Here is a 9,783-nt window from a genome sequence, read left to right as displayed (position 1 = left end):
TGCCAGGGGTTTATTTATTCCTAAACACCGCTGGTATCCAAGGAATTCCTGGATGTGGCACTCGGTGCCAAGGTGGGGATTGGGCGCAGCTTGGACTCGATGAGCTTGGAGGGCTTTTCCAACCTCAGGGATTCTGGGATTCTGCTGCCAGAGCCTGTTGCCTGTTTTTTCTGAGTCCTGCTGCGGCACAGGATCCAGAGCAATGCGTCCAGCGGCTTCTTCCGGTTTCCTTCCTGCAGCCTGGCAGAGCCGGTGGAAACGGGGATTGTTGGGATTGTTGAAAGGAAATCCAGTCTCCTCTGAAGTCATGGAATCATGGAATGTTACGGGGTTGGAATGGACCTTAAAGACCTTAACTGCATGAGGCACTGGAGAATCCACACAAGGATCACCGTGTGTTATCCAGGGAAACCCCATCCCTGGAAGTGTCCAAGGCCAGGTCGGATGGGGCTTGGAGCAGAAAAGGCTCCAGGAGAGCTGCAGAGGGACTGGGGCCAAGGCCTGGAGGGCCAGGAGGCAGGGAATGGCTTCCCAGTGGGAAAGGGGAGCTTGGGCTGGGATGTTGGGAAGGAATTGCTGGCTGGGAGGGTGGGGAGGGGCTGGGCTGGAATTGCCAGAGCAGCTGGGGCTGCCCCTGGATCCCTGGGAATGTCCAAGGCCAGGCTGGACATTGGGGCTTGGATCCAGCTGGGATAGTGGGAGGTGTCCCTGCCCATGGATGGGGTAGGAATGGATGGGATTTAAGGCCGTGATTTGCAGGGAAACATTACAACTCTCCAGGATTTCGGAGCAGGTGGAAGTCATGGAATACGGAACCATCATAATCCAGGAATTCTGCGACCACGCCAGGGCTTGGAACTGGGATGGGAATTGGTGACACGGAGTCAGGAGTGAGAACATTTCACTCCAAACTGGGACTCACGGATGTACAAATCATTCCCAAACTATTCCCAAATTCCAGGTGGCTCCGGCACCAGCTCCAAGCAAAACCCACTGGGCTGCTGGCGGAATTCTGATTTATTCCATGATTTTTTTTAATACAAAGGAAAAAAGGATCTCCATGAGGAGTAACATGATAAAATTCCTGTATATCCTCATGTTTTCCCTCCTAAATCCGTGTGTTTTCAGGGAAAATCACATCCATGAGCACGTTTGGGAAGTGGAGCCATTAAAAAAAAATTAAGGAAAAAAAGCCCCAGATGGAGATTTTGGCCTGGCATCAAATCCCATTAAAAAGAGGGCAAACCCTCCCTAAAAATCTTTTTTTTCCTAATCCCGGATATTTTAGTCATTCCTGGTTTCTGGGCTCCCACAACTACTTCGAATTCCAAAGAGATTTTGGCCCCTTTTTTCCAGATTTCCTCCTGTTCCCAATGTTTTGTTTCATCTCCCTTCCCTCTTTTTTTTCGATGGGGTAACACAAGGATTTGGGGGCAGATTGAATCCATTGGCAGCATTCTCAGTTTTCCCGCTTTCCCTATTTCTGATGCAGCTGATAGTGAGGAGACACCTAAGGAAAAAATTCCTTTTGTTTTCCATGTGCTCCGAGTGAGAACAAGAAACATCCTGGATATGGGATCTTCCATGCAAAAAATTCCAAGCTTGACCACTCCGATTTTTAATCCTCCTGGGCCATCCCGATCCATAAAGGAATGTGGGGATTTCTCCATGCTGTTGGAACGTTATGGATAAGCCCCCAAAATTCCGGGATTTTCATCCTGCCTGGACCAAATCTGTAAAAATAGAAATATGGCAGGAGATTGGAGGGAAAATCCAGCTTTTATCCCATTCCCAGGTTTGGGTGGATGCTTCGCATGACATCAGGACACAACAAGGAAACGTGGAATTTCCTTGGAGTCCCTTCTCCAGGCTTCCAGCTGTTGTTACATCCAGAACTTCTTCAGCTTCTCCATGGATCAGCTCCTGGATGTCCATAGGAATTCTGCTCCCGATTTCTCCATCTGGTTCTGCAAAAACAGAAGAACAAAATTTACTGGGAGATGTTTTCCAGGTGGGATTGGTGGGATTTAGACTTTTATGGAAGCGAAGATCCTCAAGGCGCGTGGCAACATGGAAGGGATGTAGCCATAAAAAATTTCCATGCAATGAAAGGAAAGGAGCTGAATTCCCCCAAATCAGGAGAAAAGGTTGGGTTTGGGAAGGCACAACTGGAATTCTAATCCAGCTGTGCCCACACTGGGATGGGATGTGGGAAGTATCCCTGCTGGAATACAACACAACAATCTCCTGTTTCTGGGAAAAAGACAGGAATGAACAGCTGGGATGAACGGAAGCTTTTCCTTTTTGGGAGATTTTGGGACTGGAAACGGAGAAGTTCCACTCAAGTCTTGCTTAGCTAAAACCAGAATCCTTCTGGAATCTTCAGCCAAATCCGGTCTCTTTTCACCCTGGAAGTTGCTCCCGCCGCTGCCTGGATCCCAGATTTCCTCATGGAGTCAGACTTGGAGCAAAGTCTCCGACGGGGGGTTTTCCTGGGTCATTCCAAAGGAGAACCCTGGGTTGACTCCAGAAAATCGGGATGAAGGTGTAGGCCCACGATCCCAATTCCCTGGAAAAGCTGAGGTGGGCTTGTGAGGATTCCTTTTGCTAAAAATTCCAATGATTTTTTCATTGCGCTTTCCTGTTAAAATTTGCCATCCCCAAATCCCAACCGGCTCCAGAGCCCTCCCAGCTCCAAACAAGGGCAAATCCGTGGAAAACATCACCGCATTTTCCCTTTTTTTTTTCCTTAAGAAAAAAATCCGGGGAGTTTAGAAGGAATTTTACCTCTTGGAAAGAAAAAAATCACTGGAAATGGGGCCCTGAAAATCCTAGGAAAACACGAGGGGCTTGCCACAATGTTTTCCAGGGATTTTATGAGGAGCAGAGGCCAAACCCCGACATATTTGCTGGAGCAAGAGCGAATATCCGTCAGTGGAATGGGATATTCCCAGTGCTCCTGGAAGGGAATATTAAATTATTGCCGGTTAATATTATTATTAGTTATTCCAGGTGGAAAGGCTTCATTATTATTATTATTATTACTAGAAGTATTATTAGAATTATTAAAATTATTACTATTGCTAGAACGAGAAGTATTACTAGAATTACTAAATTTTTATTAATATTACTAGAATTATTATTAGAATCATTTAAATTATTATTATTAGAATTATTTTTACAACTATTATTAGAACTGTTAGAATTTTTACCATTTTTTGTTGTTATTATTATATTCATTATTATGATTGTTATTATTGTTATTATTATTAGAATTAGAATTATTAAAATTATTACTATTGTTAGAATTAGAAGTATTATTAGAATTATTAAATGTTTTATTAACATTATTAGAATTAGAATTATTATTAGAATTATTTAAATAATAATAATTTTTATTATAGATACTATTAGAATTATTAGAAGTATTAGAGTTATTATTATTATATTCAGAATTATTATTAGAATTATTATTAGAATTAGAATTATTATTAGAATTATTATTAGAATTATTACTATTGTTAGAATTAGAAGTATTATTAGAATTATTACAATTATTATTCATATTATTCTTATTAGAATTATTAGAATTATTATTATTAGAATTATTAGAATTATTATTATATTCAGAATTATTATTATTATTATTAGAACTATTGTTAGAATTAGAATCATTATTGGAGTTATTTAGATAATAATAATTATTAGAATTATTATTACAAATATTTTTAGTATTACTATTAAAATTGCATTCAGAATTATTATTATTACTAATACTATTATTACTATTATTATTACTATTGTTAGTAATATTATAATTATTATTCTTGATATTATTATTATTGTTGTTATTATTATTATTGCTATTATTAGTAATATTATAATTCTTATTATTGATATTATTATTATTATTGATATTATTATTATTATTGATATTATTGTTGTTGTTATTATTATTATTACTATTAATATCAGTATCTATGTCTTGGTCAGACCAGAATTCCTTCTCCAGACGTTTTCTTCTCGGAGTCCTTCCCCTGGCCCAAGTGTCCCACATTCCCTGCGGGCTCCTCCGAGCCTTTCCCAGCGCTCGGGATGCTCCCAGCTCCAGGAGCGGATCTGGGAGTCGAACCCAGCCCCGGGTTTCTCGTCCTGTTCCGTAACAACGTCATCCATGGTTATCCGCGAGCATTTCCTCGGATACCGCCTGGGATCGGACCAGCACCAGTTTGAGTTGTTTGCGGGGGGGAATCGATGGGATCCATCCAATATAAATCGGATTTTCCCAGCCTCCTGCAATCTCCAATCCATGGGCCCTGTGGGCCAGAATTCCTTAATGGAGTCCAGGGAATTTTTCCAAAGCTGCGCTTTTGGTTTTTCTGGGATGACTTCCCTGCCTGTCCCACACAAACCTCGCTCTGAGTAAGAGCGTCCGGTCCTTGTGGTGGTTTAATCCACCCCGAATTCCCAGCTGGATGAGGTCACTTTTTTGGGATTGGATTTCCAAACATCCCTTTGTACCTGGTGACTCCATCAGGGCGGGGATGTCCGGCCCTGGCTCCGTTTGGATTTGGACAAGGGACAGCCGGTGACACCCGGATTTGAACAATTCCAGGAATTTCCACCAGGGTTTCTTGCCTTTGCTTTACTCCAGAAAATCCAAGTGATCCCAAAGCTCGTCCCAACAGCTCCCCAATTCCAACCCCACCTTCCCAAATTCCATCTATTTTACCTACCCCATGGCTGGATTTGTATTCCTGCTGCTCTTTTCCTGGGAAAAGAGAAGCACACACAACCTTTGGACTGTTTGGGAGTGCCCCCCATTCCCAGACTTTCTTTGACGAGTGATTGATGTTCATGGAAGAGATTCCCACATCCAAATGGGAGCTCGACTCAAATCCAGGGAAGAAGGAATTAAAGCGCTCTGGCCAGGGAGTGTTTCCTAAGGAAAATAATTCCAACCATGCCCAGAGCTGTTTTCCAGGAGCCAGCTCTCCATCCTGGATGCAGTCGGAATAACAGATGTGCTCACCTCCCCTCAGCCCTTGGAACAACAGCCCCAGCCCAGTCACACTGACAGGACATTCCCAGAAAACCTCGGGATCCGAGGGTGTTGCATCCCGTGCCAGCGAGGGCGGGGAATGTTTTCCCATCACCTCCAATCTGGGCGATGATTCCCAGGGGATGGTGGGAAGTGACACGGAGATGACTTCATTTGGAGCGCATTTCCCACATTATCCATGCCCAGGGCCGGGATGTTGGCGCTGATTATTCCAGGCTGGAATTCCTGCTCTCTGCTCGTTCTCACAGGCCTTGATAAGGAACCCAAATCTTAGCACTCCAAACCCCTTGGAAAAGACATTTCATGGATTTACTCCCATTTTTCAGGTGACGGAGGTGAAAACAGAGAGGGAAAGCAATTCCCACAGGGATTTCTTCCCACCTCGCCCTCAGGAATTATCCCCAGGGTGGATTTTGGGGAAGGAAAAGGAATTTCCTTACAATGGAACGCAGCTGCCAAGGGGGTGGATTTCTCCGTAATCAATACACGGATATCGCAAACAGCTGGAATTTGGAGACCTTTCCCACAAAATTCAGCACTTCCAGCAAGTTATCGAAATCCACAACTCATCCAGGACTTTTCCAGCTCTTTTCCAGCTCCTTGTGGCAAAGGATCCGGCAAACAGGGATGGAGGAGATGGAGCTGTGGGCATGAAACCGGGATTTTTTTTCTCGGGAATTTTCGGATAACTCATTTTTTCTTGCCGCATCTCCGTACCTTGGGAAAAGGGGCAGTGGAAGAGGCAACTTTCCCAGTTCCTGAAAACTATTGGGATATGGAAACATTTCTCCCACTTGAAATGAAGGGAAAGAAAAGAAAGGTCTCCAAAACAATTTGGAATCGCCAACTTGGTAGGGAAAACAAATTGGATTCTATGGAATTTCATTTCATAATTAAAGATTATTTTAAAATTCCCATTTATCCCAATTACATCCAGGTTAAATTCCAAAAAAAAAAAGGACACTTGGGAGCATGGAGGGAAATTTATCTTTTTTATGGAAAAGGAAAAACATTGATCTTATTTTTCAAATATTGTTTGTGCGGAAAACTCTCCCAAAGCCAACATGGTCTGGGAAAAAGTACGGATATGGAGAAATGGGAATTTGGCAACAAAAAAATAATAATTTAATTACGGTATTTAAGTAATTAACAGGTTAATTATCAGAGCCAGCAGTAATTGCTGCTGCTGCAGCCTCGCTGGGGGTGTTGGAAAGGATTCTGGAGAATCTTGGAGTCATGGAATGGTTTGGGCTGGAAAGGGAACTTAAATTCCATCCAATCCCACCCCATTCCATGGGCAGGGACACCTCCCACCGTCCCAGCTGGATCCAAGCCCCAGTGTCCAGCCTGGCCTTGGACATTCCCAGGGATCCAGGGGCAGCCCCAGCTGCTCTGGCAATTCCAGCCCAGCCCCTGCCCACCCTCCCAGCCAGCAATTCCTTCCCAACATCCCAGCCCAAGCTCCCCTTTCCCACTGGGAAGCCATTCCCTGCCTCCTGGCCCTCCAGGCCTTGGCCCCAGTCCCTCTGCAGCTCTCCTGGAGCCCCTTTAGGCCCTGCAAGGGGCTCGCAGCTCTCCCTGGCTCCTTCCCTTCTCCAGGGCAACATTCCCAGCTCTCCCAGCCTGATCCAGAGCAGAGGGGCTCCACAATCATGGAATGTTTTGGGAAGGAAGGGACCTTAAATCCCATCCCATTCCTACCCCATCCCATCCCACCCCACCTCATCCGTGGGCAGGGACACCTCCCACTATCCCAGGTGGATCCAAGCCTCATCCAACCTGGCCTTGGGCACTTCCAGGGATCCAGGGGCAGCCACAGCTTCTCTGGAAATTCCATTCCAGGGCCTCCCCACCCTCCCAGCCAGCAATTCCTTCCCAACATCCCATTGATTGTGCAGAATTCCATGCTCCACATCCCAAATCCATGGAAGAGAAGGAGCTTCCTCGCTCAGCTCCCCGATCCTGGGGGACGGAGCACCTGCATCCCACTTGGAGCCTGGCCAGGATTTGGAATCCGCCCCTCCGTGTCCAGAGCAATGTTAGAACAACAAATCCTTCCCTCATCTCTAATTCCTGGGATTTCATGAGCTCTCTGCTGTCTAAACTCTTTGGGAAAACACCCAGGGCACGGCCCTGGCCGCGCTTCCGAAGGAATTTGTGGGATTATGTTGGACAGTTCCGGGCGAGCCGAGATCAAAGATATCGGGTTGCAGGTTTAACAAAGCTTAATGGGATGTGACAGCCGGGTCATTCCATGTTTTTGGGCTGCCAGGATGGATTGGAGGAAATCTCCAATTCCAGGAGATTATTCCGGGATGAGGGCAGAGGATGCGGCTGTGTGTTATTTTTAGGGAATATTAGAAATAGGATAAATGGGAAGAGAATTAAAGATGGAGCTGGGAAGGTGAATCAGGTCGGAATTTTGATATTTGGAATTCCAGGCTCTCCAGGGACGGTTTGGTTCCACAAAGAACATGAGGAGGGGAGGAAGAGGGATGAGTTGGAACAGGGATGGATTGGAACAGGGATGGATTGGAACAGGGGTGGATTGGAAGGGGAATGGATTGGAACAGGGATGGGTTGGAACAGGGATGGATTGGAACAGGGATGGATTGGAACAGGGATGGATTGGAAGCTGGATATTTTCCAGTGTGGCATCTCTGGGGAAGGGACACCTGGAGCCTCTGTGCCAGTGCCCAGTTTAGGTCCAAAAATTGTCATTTAAACATTTCCTGCCCAGGGAATATTTTAATATCCTTTGGCATCTCCACAAATCCGAGGGATACAGCGGAGAAATTGGAATCTTCGGAGTGTTTGCGAGGAATAACAATCTTATGTATTTATTTATATTTATACAATATAACAATATTTATTAACAATGAATACTTTATTATTTATATTTATTTATACCTCCAAGGCACCAACACCCCCTGGAACCAGCGGGGAAAGATTTGGGATGTTGTGGATGCGGCTGGAATGGCCCAGCCCAGACCCCCCCATGCCCTGGGCTGATCCCATAGTTTCGGAAGCAGGAAATGTGGGAATTCTGCCCCTGGGCCCCCTCAGGTGAGACCCCACCTGCAGAGCTGCCCCAGCTCCTGGATCTCAACTCCAGGAGGACGTGGAGCTGCTGGAATGAGTCTGGAGAAGGCCTTGGAGATGCTCTCCTAAGTTTATCCACTGTGGATGGTATCCCACGTTCCGGAAAATCCCTGTGCTCGTGGCTGTGGCCCTTCCCAGCTCCTGGTGCATCCCAGGCTCCTCACTGGGATGAGGAGCAGAAAAGGTTTTGGATCTGTGCAAGTTCTTCCCAGAAATAACTGAACCATCCCTGTGTTCCCAACATCAAATCCAGCCCAAATCCCAAACAAATTCCAGCTCCTGGGAGGAAAATTAACTCCAGCCTCAAAAGACATTTTTTGGTAGCCTTCATGGGCCAGGAAAAGCCTTTGGAATGTTTGAAAATCCCAAATTATGGATTTTATCCCAGTGGGTGCCACCATGGAGTTCTCCAAGGGAAAACAGCCCTGGAGAGGATGATCCAAATCCAGGATTTTGGCTCAGGAACCAATCCATCCTCCAGCATTCCAAACTCCAACGGGAGGCTGTTGGTTTGTGAGGAAAAGAAGCCAGGAATGAGATTCCCGGCAGTTTCCAGCCGCGGGATTTTCTTTTAGAGGGGAAAAGGTCACCAAAGGTGAATTTATCCAAAAGGTGAATCATGACTGGAAAGAAATCCAAGAGGAAATAATCTCATGGATTGGCAGGGCAGTGCTGATAGTCAGGGGCTTGGATCCCTAAAAACCAACAACCCACGGATCCAACTCCAGCTCCTCAGCTCCCTCTTTTTCCTACTTTTCCACCCAGATGTGAGGCTGGAAATCCACCAAAGGAACAGAGACATCCCGCTGCTTTGGGAAGTTAATTCCTTAGGAAAACAAAGCAAACCCCTGGGATTAAATGGAATGAGCTGGTGAGAAATCCTGGGATTCCTCCTTATCTCCAGCAGGATGTGTCTGAGTGATGGGAAAAACACAGAGCTGGAGCAGCAGGTGGAGAAAAACGGGAAAGGAATTGGCCAGAAGAATGGTAAGATCCAAAAATCCAGGCAATTCTGGAAAAAATATGGAAGAAAAGGATAAGGAGGACATGGAGAGGGCAACAGACGGAAGGGAAAAAGGGAGAAGCCGCTTTGGACTTGGAATTTTTCCCTGTGGTTCCAAAAAAGTCCTGGCCAGGAGCCAGACTTGAGCAGTGACCTCATTGAGGCCTTCCAGGACCTGAGGAGGGGCAGGAAAAGGAGGGAGAGGGATTTTTAAATGGGATAGAGGGACAGGAGGCAGGGAATGGCTTCCCAGTGGGAAAGGGGAGCTTGCGCTGGGATGTTGGGAAGGAATTGCTGGCTGGGAGGGTGGGGAGGGGCTGGGCTGGAATTGCCAGAGCAGCTGGGGCTGCCCCTGGATCCCTGGGAATGTCCAAGGCCAGGCTGGACACTGGGGCTTGGATCCAGCTGGGATGGTGGAATTTTTCCCCGCCCATGGGAATGGGATGGGATTTAAGGTCCCCTCCAAGCCCAAAGCATTCCAGGGGATTCTGGAGCCCCTCTGCTCTGGATCAGGCTGGGAGAGCTGGGAATGTTGCCCTGGAGAAGGGAAGGAGCCAGGGAGAGCTGCGAGCCCCTTGCAGGGCCTAAAGGGGCTCCAGGAGAGCTGCAGAGGGAC

The 9,783-nt window shown here is 46.2% G+C and overlaps 1 long non-coding RNA gene across 2 annotated transcripts; it reads left to right on the top strand.

Annotated features, from left to right (window-relative positions):
• The first annotated feature begins 1,055 nt into the window (after nucleotides 1–1,055).
• On the top strand, nucleotides 1,056–8,970 carry LOC125326283. 2 transcript variants are annotated; one of them, XR_007203730.1, is made up of 3 exons: nucleotides 1,056–2,583; nucleotides 3,994–5,913; nucleotides 8,930–8,970. It is a non-coding gene; the product is annotated as an uncharacterized LOC125326283 (long non-coding RNA). The 2 variants fall into 2 exon arrangements; XR_007203729.1 differs by lacking the exon at nucleotides 8,930–8,970 and having other exon boundaries at nucleotides 3,994–5,977.
• The last annotated feature ends 813 nt before the right edge of the window (nucleotides 8,971–9,783 follow it).

Source organism: Corvus hawaiiensis, chromosome 5, assembly GCF_020740725.1.
Source record: "Corvus hawaiiensis isolate bCorHaw1 chromosome 5, bCorHaw1.pri.cur, whole genome shotgun sequence".
In the NCBI taxonomy this organism is placed as follows: domain Eukaryota; kingdom Metazoa; phylum Chordata; class Aves; order Passeriformes; family Corvidae; genus Corvus; species Corvus hawaiiensis.
The sequence above is the reverse complement of the archived record's forward strand: the minus strand, read 5'-3'. Positions and strand labels throughout refer to the sequence as shown.